The following is a 19,340-nucleotide window of genomic DNA, read 5'->3' as shown; positions in this document are numbered from 1 at the left end:
ACTTTATGTTTTTGTTCAGTTGTTATTAAATTTTTATGTTTGAATGAATTAGTGTTAGTTTTGTTAAGTTTATAAATTTTGACAATGTCATCGTTCTGTAACTAATTTTATGACAACTGAAGATGACGGCAAAGAGAAACATTGTGTTACTACTTACCCTGAGAGTAAGCTCTGGAAATATTATCATGATTGACTATAATATATTATATGTGATTCATTCTAAATGATTGTGCCTCATAGCTTATAATTCATGAGTTTGAAAGTCTTTATAGAGGAAGGAGTATTTCACTTAATGTGTGCGTCCCAATGAATTATTTTTTTCTTATTGCTGTTTTTCATGTTTTTGATCCATATTTTCAGTTATAGATGCCTTAGAACAGAGAATACATTGATGCTTGTTTTTAAGCCTGCTTGAATCAGGTGCTGTTAGTTTAAGCAAAGTCTGATTCAGGGAGAAAATTGCAGAGTTTAAAAATTTATCTTTTCTATATTTTAAATATATTGACAAGGTCAATATTAAGATGAAGTTTTAAAAATGTCAGCAGTGGAAGCAACATTGCCACTGTCTACATAATTGAAAAGGAGTTTGAATATGCTCTTATACATTTCCAGTTTGCCAGTGGTGATATAATCTTGCCAGGAGCCACAGAATATCATGCTGTGCCTTTCTGCTAGGTTCTAATATTTAAACAGCCTAAAAAGCATTTCTAAAATGCTAGAGTTCTAGCCATACTAACGGTCTTACTTCCAGGAGCAGTCTTCATCTGTCCTTTCCTAAAAAAAAGAAAAAAATATATATATATATTTGCATTAAGTTCTCTCCCTTACTCGATTTTTAAGTTCTCTTTTTTACTCAATTTCATTGCACTTGAATTTGTCCCTTTACCATCTGCCATTAGAAAACATCAAATAAATTCTAAAAAGATCCCAGTCATCTATTATTTCCTGCTTACAAATATCAGCATAAAATCTGGTCTATATATTCTTTACTGTATTTCAGCACTTGCTGTCATTGTGAATATGGTGCCTTGTTTGTGGACCTGGCTCCACAACCTGGCTCTGCTCCATTTATTTTCCAGCCATTTCAGTATGTTTACCAAGTGCTCCTCAGCAGCTGGCTTAGAGCAGGTGTCCAAAACATACACATGCCTATACATTAGTCCAGCTTATCAGAGTTCACATTGAAACTTCTGTTCTGTGACTACCTCTGATGAACAGCTGCTTAAACCATGCAGCATTAGCAGTGGGGTGACTTTAACTTCTTGCATTTAGAAACCAAGAGAACAGTAACAAGCCTTTTTGAGAAAGCTTTAAGTCCCTGCACGAAAGGGTTTGTTTCATAGTGATAGACATATGTATATGGTTACTTTAAATTTCTTTTCCATGAAGGTCCAAGGCTCTTTCTTCACACAGGATAGGTAATAGCAGCAATCCATCCTTTCTTCCGTTTTGAACTAAGTAGTCACAGTTGCTCAGAAAGCCCCAGTGGATGTAAATGAAACGTGTTGTCAGGGCTGCTACAGGTTTATATAGAGTGGCTGCCTGGCTAATAAACATGGAATCAAAAAAAGACAAGTCTTGGCACTGCACTTATCTGTCTGTATGATCTTGGACCAGTGACTTCTTTCTGAATTGTAATTTTTTCAGTTGCAAAGTGAAGCTAACAACACTTGTCCTCCCTATTTCAAAAGTTGTTATGAGGGTGAAAGAAAATATGACCTATTTTTGAAAATGACTTAAAGCTGTAGAGTTCTGATGGTGTGCATGGTATTGATACTATTACTATTCGTTTTATAGCATGAAACAGAGATTCATGACTTTGTTGTATGACTTCATATCAGAAAGTCAAACATTTTCAGCATTGGAAGCGCCCACAAAGGTCACCGACTCTAACGTGCTTGGTGTGTGGCCACCTTCTCTAGTTACTTTAGTGTTAGGTTGAGTACTCCTTGGAATTGCCTACTGCATGTGGCAGTTCATCCTATTTCCAGGCAAATATAATTATATTAAAAGTTCTTCCTTTTATTGAGCAAATCAATAGATCTGATAATGATATGAACTAGTAGGTATATCACATTTATTAAAATATCCTGAATTAGGTCACTCTTCTGTCAAGTGACTTCACCTTTGGGTGTCGAATTTCTCTTATCTGGGAACTAAATGATATACAGGGATTTGAGAAAGATTATGCAATTATTGAAGTAGAATAATGGCTTTATTATTTGGAAAAGTGATGCATTGCTGATTTTAAAAAAGTTAAAGCATGCAAAGCCCCATCGCCTCCCCGCCTCACACCGATTAACATTTGGTGAACGTTATTTACAGCATCTCTGTGTGCATATATATAAGTAAATAGAGACAGTTTTACAAAAATAGGATTATATTTATACTTTTTATTTCTAATGAAGAGTTATTTTTCCAGTGAAGAGTTATTTTTCCAATAACTCTTCCAATATAATGGAAGAAATAGAAACTGAATTTAAATTGAAGGAATTTATTTGAGTTAATATTCCTTCACCAAAGTGATGCTGTTACTTAAGAGTTAAGGAAAAAACAACAACAGCAACAACCTTAAGTTCTGGTAATTCTGTTTTTAAAAAAATGACTGAATTTAACTTGAAACAGCATCTTTTGACTTTTTGCTAAGAAAGATGGGAAAAGTTATGATATTTCCGTCTAACTCCCCTTTCCCTCTTGTTTTACTATCCTTTTAAAATTAAGGTTATTACCATTTATTTCTGATTGTTAACTATAACTATCCAAGCTATGTAGTCTTAATTTTTATTTTTCTCAGAAATATAGAAACATCGCTTGACTGTCACCTGGCATTTGGTGTCACTGTGGAGGCTGAAGCAGACTGATCTTTCACTTGTTCTTGTTTTGCTTTTTGTTCAGATGTCCGTGGACTATTTTTAGTAAGTTAGAAGCTCAGTAACTTCATCGATTTGTCTTGGTTTTTTATCGTTCTATATCTGTTTTTCTTGGATCTTGCCATTAAATTCTGAGAAGTAGAGTCTGTTTTTATGTCCTCAGATTTTGAAATTATATTTAGAGTGTATTTTCTATTTGTTTTGCTCTCTTCTTTAGTAACGCTGAAAATATGTGTAATGTTTCTCCTTGGTTTTCCATATCTGTGGTCTTCACCTTTAACTTTTTTATTTTACTTACTGTGCTTTCCCATTAAACATTTTTTCTTACTACGTTTTCAGTCAAATTCTTTATTGTTTTTAGTTCCCAAAGTGGCTTTTCATCTCTAGTATTTCAAAGCTCTGTCAGCTTATTTTCATCTGTTTCAGTTATCTCGTATTTTATCATTTGAACCCTTGAACTTCTTCCTTGAACATTTTTTTTAAAGAAAGACCCTTTTGTTTGTAATTTTTTTTTTTGAGTCTATGAAGTGTTATTCTTTATCTGTTTCCTTGGGTAATTCCTCGTGTGATGTTTGTTCTTCACTGGCCTTTTGCTTACATTTCTCTTGCTTTTGATATTTGCTGTTTTTATGCACAGTCCACTTGTGGCCTCTCTCTGATTATTACACATCTTTAAATGGGGCCAATAGTTGCCAATATTGCAGGTAGTATTGTGGGCAGGGCCATCAACAGTTTGAGTATGAGCTAGATGAGTCCAAATATTTGACTTGAATTTGTTATTTGAAATACTCTCTAAATAAAGATGTCATTTCCAGAGTCTTATCTCTGTTTCTACTGTACAGCAAAGCCACTTGAGACGAAGGCTCCTGACTCCCTTCTTTCTGCCACTTCCAGTGGACCCCCTTGGTGACAGAGCTAGACTCCGTAAAATGCTGTGTCTGTGTTTGCTCTTTTAGCACTACTTTTTCTGCTTTTGCTGGATAGGCCTTTCATAACTGTGATTTTACTTTTAGGAAATTCTGTGTCTTGCTTGAGATCTGAGGAGGTGTGTGTCAGCTCCCAGTGGCCTCCCAGATTTCACAGTCTTTGACAGGTATGCTTTAATTGGGAATCTGAGTTTCTGACTGTTTTTACTTTCACTAAAGATGGAGTTGTTTTTTCTCTTTTTTATAAATTGGCTTTAAAAGTTTTCATTGAGTTTTAAAGGAAGGGTATAAAAATGCCTTAACACCACCATTTTTAATAAGTAATATTTTAAATGCATTTAAGGAACCCATGGAGAGTATTGAATTTGCTGTAGTATTTAAGAGCTTGGCTCTGTGTTCAGGCCTCTTGGGCTTTTAATCCTGGCTCTGCCAACGCTTCACCTGGCTTCTGTATCTTATTGTCATGTCTGTGATGTGGGGATAATGATGATGATAATAATGCCTACTCCGTAAAGTAGTTGGGAAAGTTAAATGAGAAAAAAATGCTAAATCATTTGCATATTGCCTAGCAGTTACTAAGTGCTCGTTAAAATAGCCATTTTTATTATTTTAAGCTGTGTTAATTGTGTGTAGAATATAGTCAGTTTGGCTTGAGGAAAATTTGATACTCAGGCCAGTATTAGTAGATATATTTTTTCTTTTGACTGAAGATATGCTGGGATGTACTAGCATATTGGGGGGTACTGGGTGTCCTACTTAATATGTCAGCCTCTGGTTTTAGAGTCTGACTGGGGACTACCAAATTGTTACTCTGTGTTGATAAGGAATAGATACATCTGGCTCTCCCTTGAAGGGAATAAATTCCTTGGAGACATTGGATATGCTGTGGTAGTTGGCGCACATGTTATCTGGTTCACTCACAGAATGTTGACAACTTCTATTGTATTAGGGTTTTCCAGAGAAAGAGAACTAATGGGAGATATATATATCCTGTAAGATATGCATGATTTATTATAAGGAATTGGCTCATGTGATTATGGAGACTGAGAAGTCCCATGATCTGCCATCTGTAAGCTGGAGACCCAGGAAATCCAGTGGTGTAATTTCAGTCCAAGTCCAAAGGCCTGAGAACCAGGGGCGCTGACGGTGTAAATCCATGTCCAAGGACGGAAGGCTGTACTCCCAACTTAAGCAGACAAGAAGGGACTGAATCCTCTCTTCCCCTGCTTTTTGTTTTATTCAGGTCCTCAACAGACTGGATGATGCCCACCCATATTGGGGAGGGCATTCTACTTTACTGAGTCCACTGATTCAAGTGCTAGTGTCAGCCAGAAACAGCTTCACAGGCACACCCAGAAATGATGTTTAATGTGGGCACCCTGTGGCCCAGTCAAGTTGACACATGCAATTAACCATCACACCTGTCCGGTAGTGTGATTAAATCTAGCAGTCATATATTTAGCATTTGTTATTTGTTAGACACTGGGCTACAGAGACAAATTGTATTTAGACCCTACCCTCAAGGCTTCATAATCTCAGGGAAAGGCAAGTAAATTACTATAATTTGATGTGATTAGCGCTATAATATATTTAATGAAACCTAGGGAGTTGGTATGGGCTATGGACAGTTTCATGTATGAAGTGACATTTGACCTGGACCTTGAATGATGGTGTCACATTGACTGGAAAAAATGGGAGCAAGCAAGAAAAGTTCCAATCTTTTATTGGAACTTTTAAAAAGCAAATTCTTAGTAAATGCAAAAGGATATTTTGTTTTCTTTGACTAGGCATAAAAGTGCAAACTTTCCTTTTGGAGTTAAAGGTAAATGTGGTATCCAGTGATATCATTAATTATTCAGCCAGAATCTGTTGAGGCTCATTTGTGAGTCCAAATAAATTTTTCTCTCCCTCCCTCTCTTTCCCCTCCCAATCTATCTTTGTGTCTCTCTTGTCTCTCTCTTGCTCACGTGCTCTGGTGTGCTCACTCTCTTCCTTGCTCACACATTTTCATTCTCTGGCCCTTTGATTATGATGGATCTTCAGCTAAGCTTTATGTCATCCTATTTAGAGTACATTAGCAAAGTCGTTTATATAATATATTTTACCAGAAAATTTCAAGAGTGATCATAAAAATGATATGAGCATCTTTTAAACATAACCATTTTAGTTAAACAATTTTGATTTAATGAGAACATTACAGTATTAAAGCAACATAGTAATTGATTACTAAAAGCATTTATTGAAGTATAATATCTGTCTGGTTAATTTTATGTTATCAACATCTGTACCTTAAAAAAAAAAAATCTTAAAAAAAATAGTAACCTCCTTCCTCTCTCCCTAGCTGATGTTAGCTGAGAATAAATTTCTTGGTGTTCTCTAAAGAGACTTTTATTTAATAAAATCGTGAATAATTATTGACTCAACAGTGAGTGCGATTCTTTATCTTATTCATAATTTAGTCCTTCTTTATACCTTACAGCCAAATGGAAGTAAGACTCACAAATATTCCAATTTGAGTCAATTGATTGTTAATATTCAGCATGCTTTGTTTTCCTGGAGCTAGTTCTGGTACCACACACTGTATCAGTCAGAGTTTGATCAGAGAAACAGAACCACGGCAATGGTATTGAATATGAGATTTATTATCAGGATTTGACACCATCTAATTGTAGGAACTAGTTAAGCAAGTTATCTGTGGCCGTTGCTTCTGTGTATTTGGTGCTAGGCTTGAAGGTGGCAAGGCAGGCAGTCAGGAAGGGAGGGTAATAAGCAGGAAGTGCAGGAGAGCAAGGACAAACCTGAGGCTGTGAGGATGAGCTGGAGTCCACACAGATTGCTCGTTGCTTACGGGCCTCCAACCTCGGGGATGCTGGAAACTGCAGGAGAAGCTGGCATCTTTCACGTGGTCAGAGACATCATGGCCTGAGAATCACATAAGCTGAGGGAGATCCTATGGGAGCTGGAGGAGCTCTGGGCGACTCTGTCCCTGCGCCAGCAAGGTGTGCGAATACAATAGCAACGACGTGTGTGTGAGCTGCACCGGCATCTGGAGGCCAGCATTCGTCTGCCGAGTGTGACACGGACATGACTGCTGCTGCACTTCTGCCTTCTGAATCTCACCAAAACATCTCTTATAACTATGGAACCATGCAGGGAAGACAGTGCTGGGAAAAGCAGATCGAGCTCAGCTCAGTTGTGACAGTTCATAGCCACCACTGAGTCCCATGTTGCCTGTTCTCTCCCTTCTCACACGCAGTCTCCTTCCCCACCCTTCCCTCCATCTGAGTCTTGTAAGTCGTATACATTTTTTGATTTCTGCCCTCTTTCTTCGATCCTTCCAATCCTGTCTGAGGACCTGAAGCAGTGTCCCTGGGACCCAGCCTTGTGGTTGAGACGATGACCCACACAGAGAAGGCTCATCTATTCTGGAATGCCACCTGCCCGGATTCACTGTTTTTGAGCTCTGCTCATCTCTTGAGAAACAACAGGATCATTTGTGGCCTCATGTGGTACTTGATTCGGTATGGTGTCAGTAGTGGCTTAGATCACTCTGCTCCTTGGATTGTGACTGTCTGTCTATAATGTCATAGACTGATTGGGCTCAGGCTAATGTCATGTGGCCACAGAGAGCTGCGATTGAGAGCATAGGAAAGAAAACATGGCATGAGAAGAAGGAGGATTCTGATTTTATGCGTGGTAGAAATATATGAGTTATCTGGACATTAGGGGCTTATCCAAGTAGTAAAGTTTAGAGTAAAATTAGGAGCAAGAATGAGATCAACAGTTTATATTCAGAGTAAGAATGAATGATGTCAGGGCAAGCAGTAGGTTAGAGGTGAGGTTGACAGGCAACTGGAGGACACAGTTGCTGGACAGCAGCTAGTAAGGCATGTATTAATTTGGACTGGGTTCAGGAACCAGGAGGAACTGATACTGGAGGGAAAAGCAGGGTGGTCGTTAGAGGGTGAAGGGCAACACAGTGGCGCTTCAGAAATGGAAGCATGCTGGCACCAAGGAAGGTGGGGCCACAGACAGCTTCCCCACAACAGGCTGGACTGGGAAGTGGCCTTTTATCTCCCATGTCAACTCGTGTATCTTGGTGAGGTTTCCTGGAGGTCTATGTTGAGCCACGGTACACGACTAGGAAATCCTGTACAAGGAGGCTTCCGGGAACAGAGATAAAGGGGGCACTATATGAGGCGAGAGAGGGTAGACAAGGAGAGGGTACTAGCCTCTTGTTGGATTCAGGGAGAAAAAAAGAAAACCTTTGGAAACAACCTGACTTAAATTACTGGAATTCCATTTATAACTCCAGAAAGGATTTGACCCTAATTTGTAATTTAGAGTAAATTCAAAAGTAGCATTCTAATCAGATAGAGAATAAGAACAATTAGGTGGCTAAAAAACAAATCAGTTACTGGTAGTATATACCAGTTTATATTTATACATTTGTACTTTGTGTGTGTGTGTGTGTGAGAGAGAGATTGATTCTAGTTTATGGGTAAATGCTTGCTAGATTTTTCTGAGTTTTAATTAAATTTTTTAATTACTCCATTACTTTTAAACTGAATTGCAAATATAATTCACATTCCTTAAACACCAGGATCACATAAGTTAAGTCGCTTTACCGGTTATTCTCTTTGTAGACTCAGTTCTTTCAAGTGGAGACTACTCATGGGGATTAATGTTGCAAAACCATAGATAATGAAGGACAGAAAATATTATCTGCAGAATGTATCATATTTATGCTTGTAAACTCTCTCCCCCACAATATGCTCATTCTAAAAGGGAGAAAGTGGTGGAAATAGGTGGGAGGCTGGCTGTTGGCCACATTTGTTATTTCCATTTGTGACAACCTTTATCAGTCTGAAATACTGAGGGACTTGCCGCGAGTTACACAGCAGTTAGTAGCAGAACTGCATACATCGCATCTCTGTTTTGTAGCATTTATTTGTACATCATTTCTAAAAGTGCCATTTCGAGTAGAAGGCCCCCACTAGAGAAATTATTGTGGAGATGGTACTTGGGAAGATATCTGGGTGGGAGGAGAGATGGAAAGATGACAGGTAGAGGTTAGTAAGCAAATTTTATTTTTTTAAGCAATTAAATGATAGATTTGCCTTTCTAATTCCTGGTTCTACACTATGATTTAAATGCATCTTAAATGCTTACTTGTCTAACTTGATAATTGTTGCAGACCCACCTTGCCTCTCAACTTTCCTCATAGACTTTGAAGAAAATTGAGATATCAGACATTCAGAGGTGGACCTGGCATGCAATTTGGCAGTTCCACAGCCCACTGCTGGCCAGCGTGGTGCAAATAATCAAGGGGAGGCAAAGAGAAAAGGCAAAGAGGGTTCTGTGTTGCAGCTAAGAGTGAGAATTGACTCCTCTTGCCTGGTTCTAGTCAATTATGTAAGAGCTGTTTATTTTTTGTTCTGCCAGAAACAATGTACGTTGTTGTAATGCAAGAATTTAATTATAGTGGAAAGTCTCTAATGCTTTTTGAATGAGAAATTGAATCTCAATCTTACTTTGCCTCTAACTGTGAAACTGAGATACCCCAGGATGCAGGGTCTGCGCTTCAAGGCAATGATGCTGTTGTTGGCATCAAGAGCAGCTTCTTTTTAGATTTTCTTCTGAAGTAATGCTGAAAATTTCAAACATGTATCTTAGAAATGTAGGAATTTGGAGTTGGACAGTACTATAAGAATTATCTCATTCAACTGGATAAGGTAAATAGGAGGAAAAAGATCAATAAAAATGAAGCTACTTGCTCGAGGTTACACAGCCCATTGTAGACTGGGAAGTTTGGGAGAAAGAAAGGCAGAATGGGAACATGGTTACTTGCAATTCACAGATTTTAAAATCCAATTTAAGCAAGTAGATTTAACTTCTGCCTGTTTCTGAATTTATAACAAAAGCTACCTGATACATATCTTTTTAGTGACTGTTTGAATAAACGAATGGATGGAGTGTGAATGAGAATAAAAGAGAATGAGAGAAAGAAAATGAGAATGGATCTCACTGTTACTTTTTTTCTTCTTCTTTGAAAAAAGAAAGAGCGTGGTCATGTATGATGGAAGAGAAAGAATGATGAGATCCTGAAAAATTGACAAATGGGTCACACAAAACCTGAAATACTGAAAATTTACTTTATTAAATATTGACTTTTCCAGTGAGTACTAGTCGAGGGAAAAGATCTGGTTTATAGCAGTTAACTATGTGGGAAATGGCAAGAGAAGGATTTTCCTAAACAGTTGCCCTGCATAGCTATGTTGATGTCATGGTCAAAATACTCTGAATTTACTGCTTAGGCTGTGGTTAAATATAATAACAAATATGAAGAAATTATTTTCCTATACTAAGTGTATTTGTGATTATTAGTCTACACATTTGTGATGGCCCACAATTTTATGTTGAAGCATCTAGCAAGAAGCATCTGGCTTATTATTATTTTTTTAATATTTTATATTTAAATTTATATTTAAATATTTAATATTTTTCCTAGCTTGTAAGTTGAGTGTTCTGAGGATTTCCCCTGCACCTTCTTTTTTCTTATGCTTTTGTATTGCAAATTAAGTTTTGATTCTTGTGTTAAAATAATTGCTTGTGTTGTATGATGACTATATAGTCTTAATAAAGCAAATCCTGGTCAACTAACAGTCGTTTTTTCCCAAAATAAGTAATTTTGAAAATTGTTATTTAATCAGTTAAAGGAATGATAACAGTCAATCTAGTTGAAAATGTAGGGGTTAGATGCTCTCTTGAAGTTAAGTATTTTGATAGATATAAAAGAGTATATGTAATGAATATCTAAGTTATAAGAGCAAATAATGAAGAGAAACCCAACTTAAGAAATAGAATGTTTCCAATATTTTTATAATTTTATTTATTTATTGTTCCCCCAAAGCCCCAGTAGATAGTTGTATGTCATAGTTGCACATCCTTCTGGTTGCTGTATGTGGGACGCGGCCTCAGCATGGCCGGAGAAGCGGTGCGTCGGTGCGCGCCCAGGATCCGAACTCGGGCCGCCAGCAGCGGAGTGCGCGCACTTAACCACTAAGCCATGGGGCCGGCCCTGTTTCCAGTATTTTTAAAGACCCCTTTTAGTCCCAGACATGAACTTTAATGCTGGATTTTGTGTTACAGTTTTCTTTCTTTTTATAATACTTTTTATCGTGTGTAAGTACATATACACAACTATATATTGTTTACTTTTGCTTGTTTTGGGACATCATGTGAGTAGTGCCATACTATCTGTGTTCTTTTGTGACTTGCACTTATTTACTCAAATATTTTTGTTTTTGATATTTATCCTTAGAGATGCATATAGGGAGATTACTCATTTCCATAGCTGAATAGAATTCTCTTATATGCCCGTACCATAACTTCATGTATTCTCTAGCAATAGACATGTCTATTCTTCCAGCTTTTTGCTCGTTTAAACAGTGTTGCTGTGGACAGTCATTTACATGTGTCCTGGTGCTCAAGTAGAAGACTTTCTCTGGAGTATATACCTAGGAGCAGAATTGCTGGATTGTAGAGTGTGCACGTTTTCAACCATACTAGATCATGGCCAGTTGTTTTCCCACACAGTTGCAACATTTAAGTAGCACTGTTAATAGTTCTGTTTCTCCATGTCCTTACTAACTTCTGGTGTCTGCTGACATTGAAAGTTTTTTCAATCTGGTGCGTTATAAATAGTGCCTACTTGTGGCCTTAAGTGTACTTTCTTGTTACTAATGATTTATATATTTATTGATTATTCAGGTTTCATCTTTTCTGGAATTTATTTTCATGTCTTTTGCCTTTTTTTAATTGAATGGTAGTCTTTTTTTTCCCCCCCAGTGGGGTAGATATTCAGGATTGATTAAATGTGTTGAAAATATTTTCTCCAAGATTATGGATTTTCTTTTTGCTTTCTTTATATTGCTTTAATTTTCAATTTTGTTGAACATGTATTTACTCTATGGTCACTGCTTTTTCTATCCAATTTGTCATGATAATATTTTATGGCCTACTGAATTGTTTGTAATATTTTATACAGGATATTTGCATCTACTTTTCTAAGTGAGATTGGCCTGTAATTTTTTTTCTTCTAATATTCTGGCTGGGTTTTGGTATCAATGTTAGAATCTTTTTCTATTCTTTGAAAGCATGTGAATAAGTAGAATAATCTACACCTTGCATATTTGATAGAACTCATTTGTAAAACTATGTGGGACTAGTTTTTGCTTTGCGGGTAAAATTTGAACTTGAAATGCAGTTCTTTTAATGATAATAAGACTATTTCGGTTTTCAGTTTCTTCTTGAGTCAGTTTTGGTAAGTTGTGTATTTCTATAAAATTGTGCATTTATTGCAAGTTTTCAAATTTATTGGTGTAAAGATTCTATTAGTTTTCTAGGGCTGCCATAACAAAATACAGCAGACTGTGTGGCTTCAATAACAGAAATTTATTTTTTTACATTTCTGGAGGCTAGATGTCCCAGATAAGGTGTTGATGGAGTTGATTTCTTCTGAGGCATTTTTCTTTGGCTCATAGATGGCCCCCTTCTCCCTGTGCCTTCACATGGTCTATCCTCTGTATATCTCTGTGTCGTAATCTCTTCTGCTTATAAAGACACTGGTCTTATTGGATTAGGGCCCACTCATTTTACATTTTACCTTGATTATCTCTTCAAAGGCTCTATCTCCAAATACAGTTACATTCTGAGGTACTGGGACTTCAGCATAAGAAAATTTTATGGGGGACGCAATTGAGCCCATAACAAGGATGTTCAAAGTTGTCAGTTAATCATATTTTTAATCTTATTGTATCTGTACTTTTTTCTCTCTTTTCATTTTATTTCACAATCATTATTTTTACTTTCTTCCTTTCTCTTTTTATTTCCTTTGATAAGTCTTGCCAGAGATTTGTCAATTTTACAGTCTTTTTAAAGAGCTCCTTTTTATTTTGTTGTTTCTTTCTATTGTATTTTTGTTCTATACTTTGCTAATTTTTTGTTTTATTTTTCTTACAAGTTCTTTGAGTTTATTCTCGTATTCTTGTTTTACAAAATTAGCTGAGCTAATTAATTTTTAACTTTTCTTTTTTATACTCTAAGTGTTTCAATGTATAAATTCTCTCTAAACATAGAATTAGCTGTATTGCATGAGTTTTGATATGAAGTATTTTCTACATCATTTAGTCCTATTTATTTTCTATATTCCATTATAATTTCTTCTGTGAGTCTTGATTTATTTAGAAGTTTTAATTTCCAAATGTACTTTTAGTTGTTTTTTTAATTACCAAGTATTAACTTCATTGTGTTGTATTTATAAATGTATTCATATATGTTTGTCTTCTTGATACTAATTCTTTATGTCTTCCTATATGGCTTAGTTTAAAGACAGTTTTTATAAATGCTTTGTGTGTGTTTGAAAAGATGTATGTTCTCTTATTGTTACATACATTATTCTATATTTTTCTAGTAGATAAAGCATTTAATTATTTTGTTCAAAATCTCTGTAAACTTACTGATTTTTGCTTGGATAATCTATCCATGACTGAAAGAGTTGGTTGAAATTTCCGGTTCCAATCATGGCTCTGTCAGTTTCTTGTTATTTCTGTAAATTCTGGCTTTATATATTTTGAGCAATGCTAAGTAGGTACATACTTATTTAGAATTTTTTTAATACTCCTAGAAAATTGACCCTGTGTCTCATTACTTAGTGATCTTCCTTTTCTTTTATAATGCATTTTGCGTGTATGCCTCTTTTGTCTGAATTTAATATATATACTGCAGCCACTTGCTCTCCTTCAGCACTGTGGAGATATTATTCTATTTCACTTTAAATGCAGTCAGTGTCATTGAAATATCGGAAGCAGGAGGTTCACATGGTCAAGAGTTCTGAAAAAATGACAAGCTTATCTATATAAAATGGATTAGAAAGTTGCAAAAAACTGGAGTCAAGGAGGCTACTGTAGGGCAGCATGAGATGGTGGCTTGGCTTGGAGTATTTGCACCTGAGATGGAGATAAAGAGAAATTCTATGTTTCACAGGGAGAACTGACAGAAATTGGTGCTTGGATGTCAAGCATGATGTGAAAGAAAGAATGCATGAATGATGAAGCTTTGATATCTACCTTGAACAGCTTGTTCCTTGAAATTATCATTTATCAAGTTTGAAGTGCTAGAAGAACATGGTCTTCAGATTAAGTTCATTTTTGTACATGTTGCATTTATTTATTTTTCGAAATGTATTGAGAGTCTCTGAAGAACAGTTTTCATACTTGTGGCTTTAGGAGGATAAAAATAAGCCTAACAGTATATGGGTGTGCTATGGAAGAATTTTCTGTCCAGTCCTATTCATTAATTCGTTAACTTTTTTTTTCCCGATGACTCAATATTTGCAGGCACAGTGCCAGTTTTTCTGGGCTTCCAACAGTGAATATGGTGAAAGTATAGTGTATGCCTGCACTGAGTTTAGTAATAAATGCAGACCAGCACAAAGACAAAGTGAGAGAAGTATATGGTTCTCTGATAGCACATAGCAGGGCCACCCAACCTAGATTTGGTTGGGTAAGTATTGTGAAGATATTCCAATGAAAATGAAGCTTAGGTTGAAAGTTACCTAAAGATGAGTAGGGGTATACCAAAGAATGGTTAGGAACTGTGGAGAAAGAATATAGGCAAGAAGGAGATCATGGCTTAGTTGAGGAACTGTAAAAAAAATCAGTGAGATTTTAGAGTAGAGTGCTAAGAGAAACAATGACTGTTGAGGGAAGGAAGAGCCAAATTATAGAACCTAATAACTTAAGAAGTTTGGTATTTACTGTGAAAAAGGTGCTTTTAGAGAGCTTTAGAGAAGAAATTGACATGATGCGATTTGCATTTCAATGAACTCTTGAGTATATGTAAAAAGTATTGGAATGGGAAAGAAGGGAGGACCACCAGATACGGGGCTGGTGATGATGCTGTCTTGAGCTGGGTCTAGGCTTGGCTTTGGAGATGGAGAAAAGTGGATGGATTTGGAGGATATTTAGGAGATAAAATAATGAGGATTTAGTTATTTAGTGTAGGAGGGGTTGAAGAAAAGATGGAAGTCAGAAACGATACCAAGGTGTGACTTGGCCACTGGGTGGATGGTGCTTCTGGAAGGATCAGGTTTGCAAAATATGAGATCTTCTAAATCTGTGAGACTAGAATTTCCTCAGAGAAATCCAAGGGGATTTTCTAGTAGGTGTATTTGGGCTTGTTGCTCAGGAGACAGTTCCAGGCTAGAAATTTAGGGAGTCAATGATATATGGCACTTGAAGCTGTCAGAGTAAATGAGATCACCCGAGTAATGTTTATGGAAAGAAAAAAGTGGGTGGGTTAAGCATGGAGGGAGTACATATAAAACAAATACACAAAGGCTATAATACAAGAATATGATGAAATGCAGTAAGAGAGATATATAAACTGTCTATGGAATTTTAAAGAAAGGAGTAGTCCCTACCTGTTAAGAGTATAGGAAAGTCTTTCAGTGAGATGATCATTGAAAAATGATGGTTAATATTGAAAAATTGTGAAAGGATGATCCAAGCAGAAGGAATAATACAATCACACAGAGGAAGAAAAGAAAAGCATAGCTTTAGAGACCAATGAGTAATTTAGTTTAGGACAGGGCAGAAAGGTCAGTTGGGGCCTTTTACAAAATAGCTAATGCATTGTAATATTAGAATACAATTCAAGGTATTTGAATTAATTCCATTAGCATACCATGTAAAAATTTCTGCCTTCTGTATATTTTATTAACCATAAGGCCGCAGTTAACAGTTTATAGGTGTTTTTTATTCTTATTTCCCCTTGATGTTATTAATTGAATACTCCTTTGAGATGCTTTTGAAAATCTAGAATTTTTTTTCAAAAGAAAGTTCGGGTTGTATTTAAAGAGATTCATTAACACTGAATTCATTCATCTGATTTCACTCATTTTGATAAAGTAAATAAGCATACATTAATTATTCTAATATTTAAAGGGAAAAAAAGCGGTGATTGAAATGATGAAAGGTAATTTCAGACGTGTATTTATACTTGCCAGGTCTCAAATATCAACGAAGAATTGAGGATGAATAAATGGGATAAAATTTAGTCTTTCCAAACTTTCTATGTACATTTTTATTAGGACAAAGGAACTTCTAGAGTAACTTTATAAAAGTTACTTTTGTATTACAGTAGATACGTAGTTGATTGGAATTTTAGATATTTAGATGAAAATGTTTACTTCCTTAATGGAAGAATTGTTGGTTTTTTTAATAAGAACATACAATGATAATATTACAATCAAAGTTCAATTCTTAAGTTTCAAGATTTTTTTTTACTGAATTATTGAGAAATTAGCAAATTTATTGGCTGTGTAGAACTCTCTACCTGGTCCTCTGGAAAAGTAAGCAACCTGCACTGTGTTCTTAAAGCTTATCAACTATTAGGCAGCAACAGATTTAAATTGGTTTGATGTTCATCAGTTAAATTGGTTTGATGTTCATCTTGGTTCTTTTCCATGGCTTTTTCATTCTGAGTTCTTTTCATTTATTTCTTGGTCACTAGATTTCATTATCAGGTAATTTTAAGAAAATATCATGTCTTGCATTCTCTGAGATATTTTATGTTTGAGGATATTAATCATCTACTTTTATACTCTGAGGCCAGATTAACTTAATAAAATCATTGGATCGCACTTTTCCTTAGAAATTTAGTGCCAAAGTAGTCCTTTTGTCGTATTTTCTGTGTTAGTGACTTGTTTGACTGGATTCTATTATTGAATAGTTTATTTTGTGAAGGACTCATGGATGCTGTATTCTGTGACTTCTTGCATGTTTAAATATCTGTTTCTTTTATGTTCAAATGATATTTTACCTTGTTGTAAAATTCCTGAGCTGCACTTAGAAACCTATAGACATTGCTTCTTTGTCTTCTGACATTGAAGGTTCCTCATAGGACAGTCAGGCCAGTCTGATTTTTCCCCCCATGTAAGTGAATTACTGTTTTCTGCCTGAACACCTGCAGAATTTTTTTTTTCTTTATCTTGAAGTTCATTGACTTAAGGATATAACTTCTTTTGGATCATTCTGTGTCAGTTTTTCCTGGAACACTCTCTGTTATTTCAATTTGTTCTTTCTTCATGTTAGGGAAAATTCATACGATTATTACTTGAAATATTTTTCTAGCCAGTTTTTGGGTTCTTTTCTAGAGGATCAGCAATTTTCAGTTTGTTCTTCATGCCTCTTATCTTTTCTCCATTAAAAAAAAATGTATTTGTCTTTCTCCTGTATTCACTAGAATTAAATTAAGCCTTTTCTCTACATCAATAATTCAATATTTTAACCATATCACCTCAGTTTTAGCCGTGTCTCCTCATTCCCTTACTGTTTTTATTTTATTTATTAGTACTGAATTGGTATATTTTTGGTCTTCAGTGTGTTCTGATGGCTCTGCAACATCTTTTTAATTTCTTTCTATTGTTTTATCGTTTCATCTTTGAGCGCCTGTTCACTGATAATCATTTTTTGAAGTCCTCCATAATATGAAGCTTTCTGTGTTTAGGTTGTGTTTTCTTTAGGAATGAGTGCTTTTCCCCTCCTTTGCACGCTTGTTCCCTTCCTTTCCTATCTCTCTTTTATTCCTTCCTTCTTTCCTTCATTTTTATCCTGTGACATGTTTATATATTTCCCATTTTGTTTCGTTTCATCTTGTCACGTGGGCAGATATTCTGTTTGCTAGGATACAGTGTTGGTTAAACTTGCTTCCTTTCTCTTATGCTGTAGTTGAGACCTCTATATTTTGCCTTGAGTGCTACATTTTGAGAATTAGTTACTGTCTCTTCCATTTTTGCTGTAATTCAAGGTGAGGAGTGGAATGGGGTTTATTTGGGGGAAGTAGAGGAGGGAAAGGGCTCTGCTGGATTATGTGCCAGCTGTGTCAAAATGTTCTGTGCCTTCTCTCACCTTTTTGACCATGCATGGACAATGATGCTCTTTCAAAGGAGCACTCAGGTATAAAAGTTCCTTACAAAGGCATGCAAACTATTTCTGTACCTTTCAGCTAAGTGGCATGAAGCTGCTCCTTGGGGAACTTGGTGGTGTTTTGTTTCATGCTGTGACTTCTCTCTTTACACACATGAGTCCTGTTGCATAGATTTTATTTATTAAAGAACTGAAATTTTCTCCACAGGGTAATTATTTTAAGTATTTAAGATTACTTTGGAGCCACTAGGAGCATCTTCAGTGTTAAATAACAAGGTCATTTTACACGTTGTGGAGAGCAAAACATACTAAACGGGCTTTACATTTCTCATTTTTGTGTATTGCTATTACACCATTTCCTGTTGCCAACATAGAAATAACTTACTATAAAGTGCATATTATTTTAAATTATTCTCTCATTAGGCGTCCTGATTTTCTGTGTTCATGTGTTTCAATTTAAAATGGTAAAGTATTTATAATATAAACAGGTACATAAACTACATGAAATTATTATGTCCAGTACGTTGTAGACACATACTCTTTACTTCATTGTTTCTATCTCATGGAAGAGGAATGATCCTTTTTTGGTACAGATATAAATCCAGCTCTCACACGGGCAAAACATACACAATCTTCATTGTGTTCCTGGTGATTCATTAAGTCTTTAGAGTGCAGAAGGGCAGTGGTGGGTCACACTAGGGCAAGGTTTTAGCCGGGAGTCTGTCACCTCGTATCGATCTACCAGTTATTTGTTTCATCTATGTTTGAAGTTGCTCCACGGTAGCTGTGATTATTGTGAGTTCCATCTGAGACATACAAGATGATAAAAATAAACTGAAATTTATAAAGTTTACGAAAAAACCTGAAATCAGCCTTCAGATCCAATTTGTTATGTTTATGGTTAAGTGCAATTGGTGTTATACTCAATGTCTGTTATGATGGCCCATAAGGAAATTATTTGTCATATGTCTTAAAGATTGACTATCTGTGACTGAGAAACCACCATGCTGTTCTAAATGACAGTTATTAATCAATTGTATTGATAATTTTATTGATTGGGTTAATTATAGGGATCCAAAATTTAAAGACTATTTTGAAGACTTCCCATGTTTCTTTAATGGAACATTCACAGTGAAAATGTATCAGGTTAATGGGGGAAATTTCATTTATTGTGTTTCTTTAGCCTGAAGAATCAAAACTCAAAATGTTAGAACAGTCTTAAAATTCTCATGTGATAATTATGTTATCTTTAACATGTTGCTGTGATTTTATATATGCATGCATATTAAGTTTTTTTTCTTCTTTTTTTCAAAGTAAAAAGCATTCCATAATTTCAAGATTTTCTTTGGCATTATAGCTTGGCATTTCTTTTCCTGAGAGTCTTTTTGTACTATTCGCTTTGATTTGATAAACATTTATTGATGGCATAATGCCAAGAATATGATTATTTGGCCAATGTAGTTGCACAACCAGTTAATTTGTGAGTGGAAAACAAACTAGTAAACAAACAAACAAAAACTTTTAAAACTCTTATTTTTTCCTTTGAGTTATCT

The 19,340-nt window shown here is 35.6% G+C and overlaps 1 protein-coding gene across 13 annotated transcripts in view; it reads left to right on the top strand.

The window, feature by feature from the left end:
- KLF12 (KLF transcription factor 12) overlaps positions 1-19,340 on the top strand; it is a 420,215-nt gene that overhangs the window by 137,268 nt on the left and 263,607 nt on the right. Inside the window, exons 3-4 of one of the 13 annotated variants that reach the window (XM_058548304.1) lie at positions 2,795-2,915; positions 3,884-3,963. The exons of 10 other annotated variants lie outside the window; for them this stretch is intronic. The gene's annotated coding sequence lies outside the window, so the exon portion shown is untranslated. The remainder of the gene's footprint in view (positions 1-2,794; positions 2,916-3,883; positions 3,964-19,340) is intronic. 2 more of the 13 variants (XM_058548306.1, XM_058548305.1) reach the window with 2 other exon arrangements.

Source organism: Diceros bicornis, chromosome 9 (assembly GCF_020826845.1).
Source record: "Diceros bicornis minor isolate mBicDic1 chromosome 9, mDicBic1.mat.cur, whole genome shotgun sequence".
NCBI lineage: Eukaryota > Metazoa > Chordata > Mammalia > Perissodactyla > Rhinocerotidae > Diceros > Diceros bicornis.
This window is presented reverse-complemented; position numbering and strand designations above follow the sequence as displayed.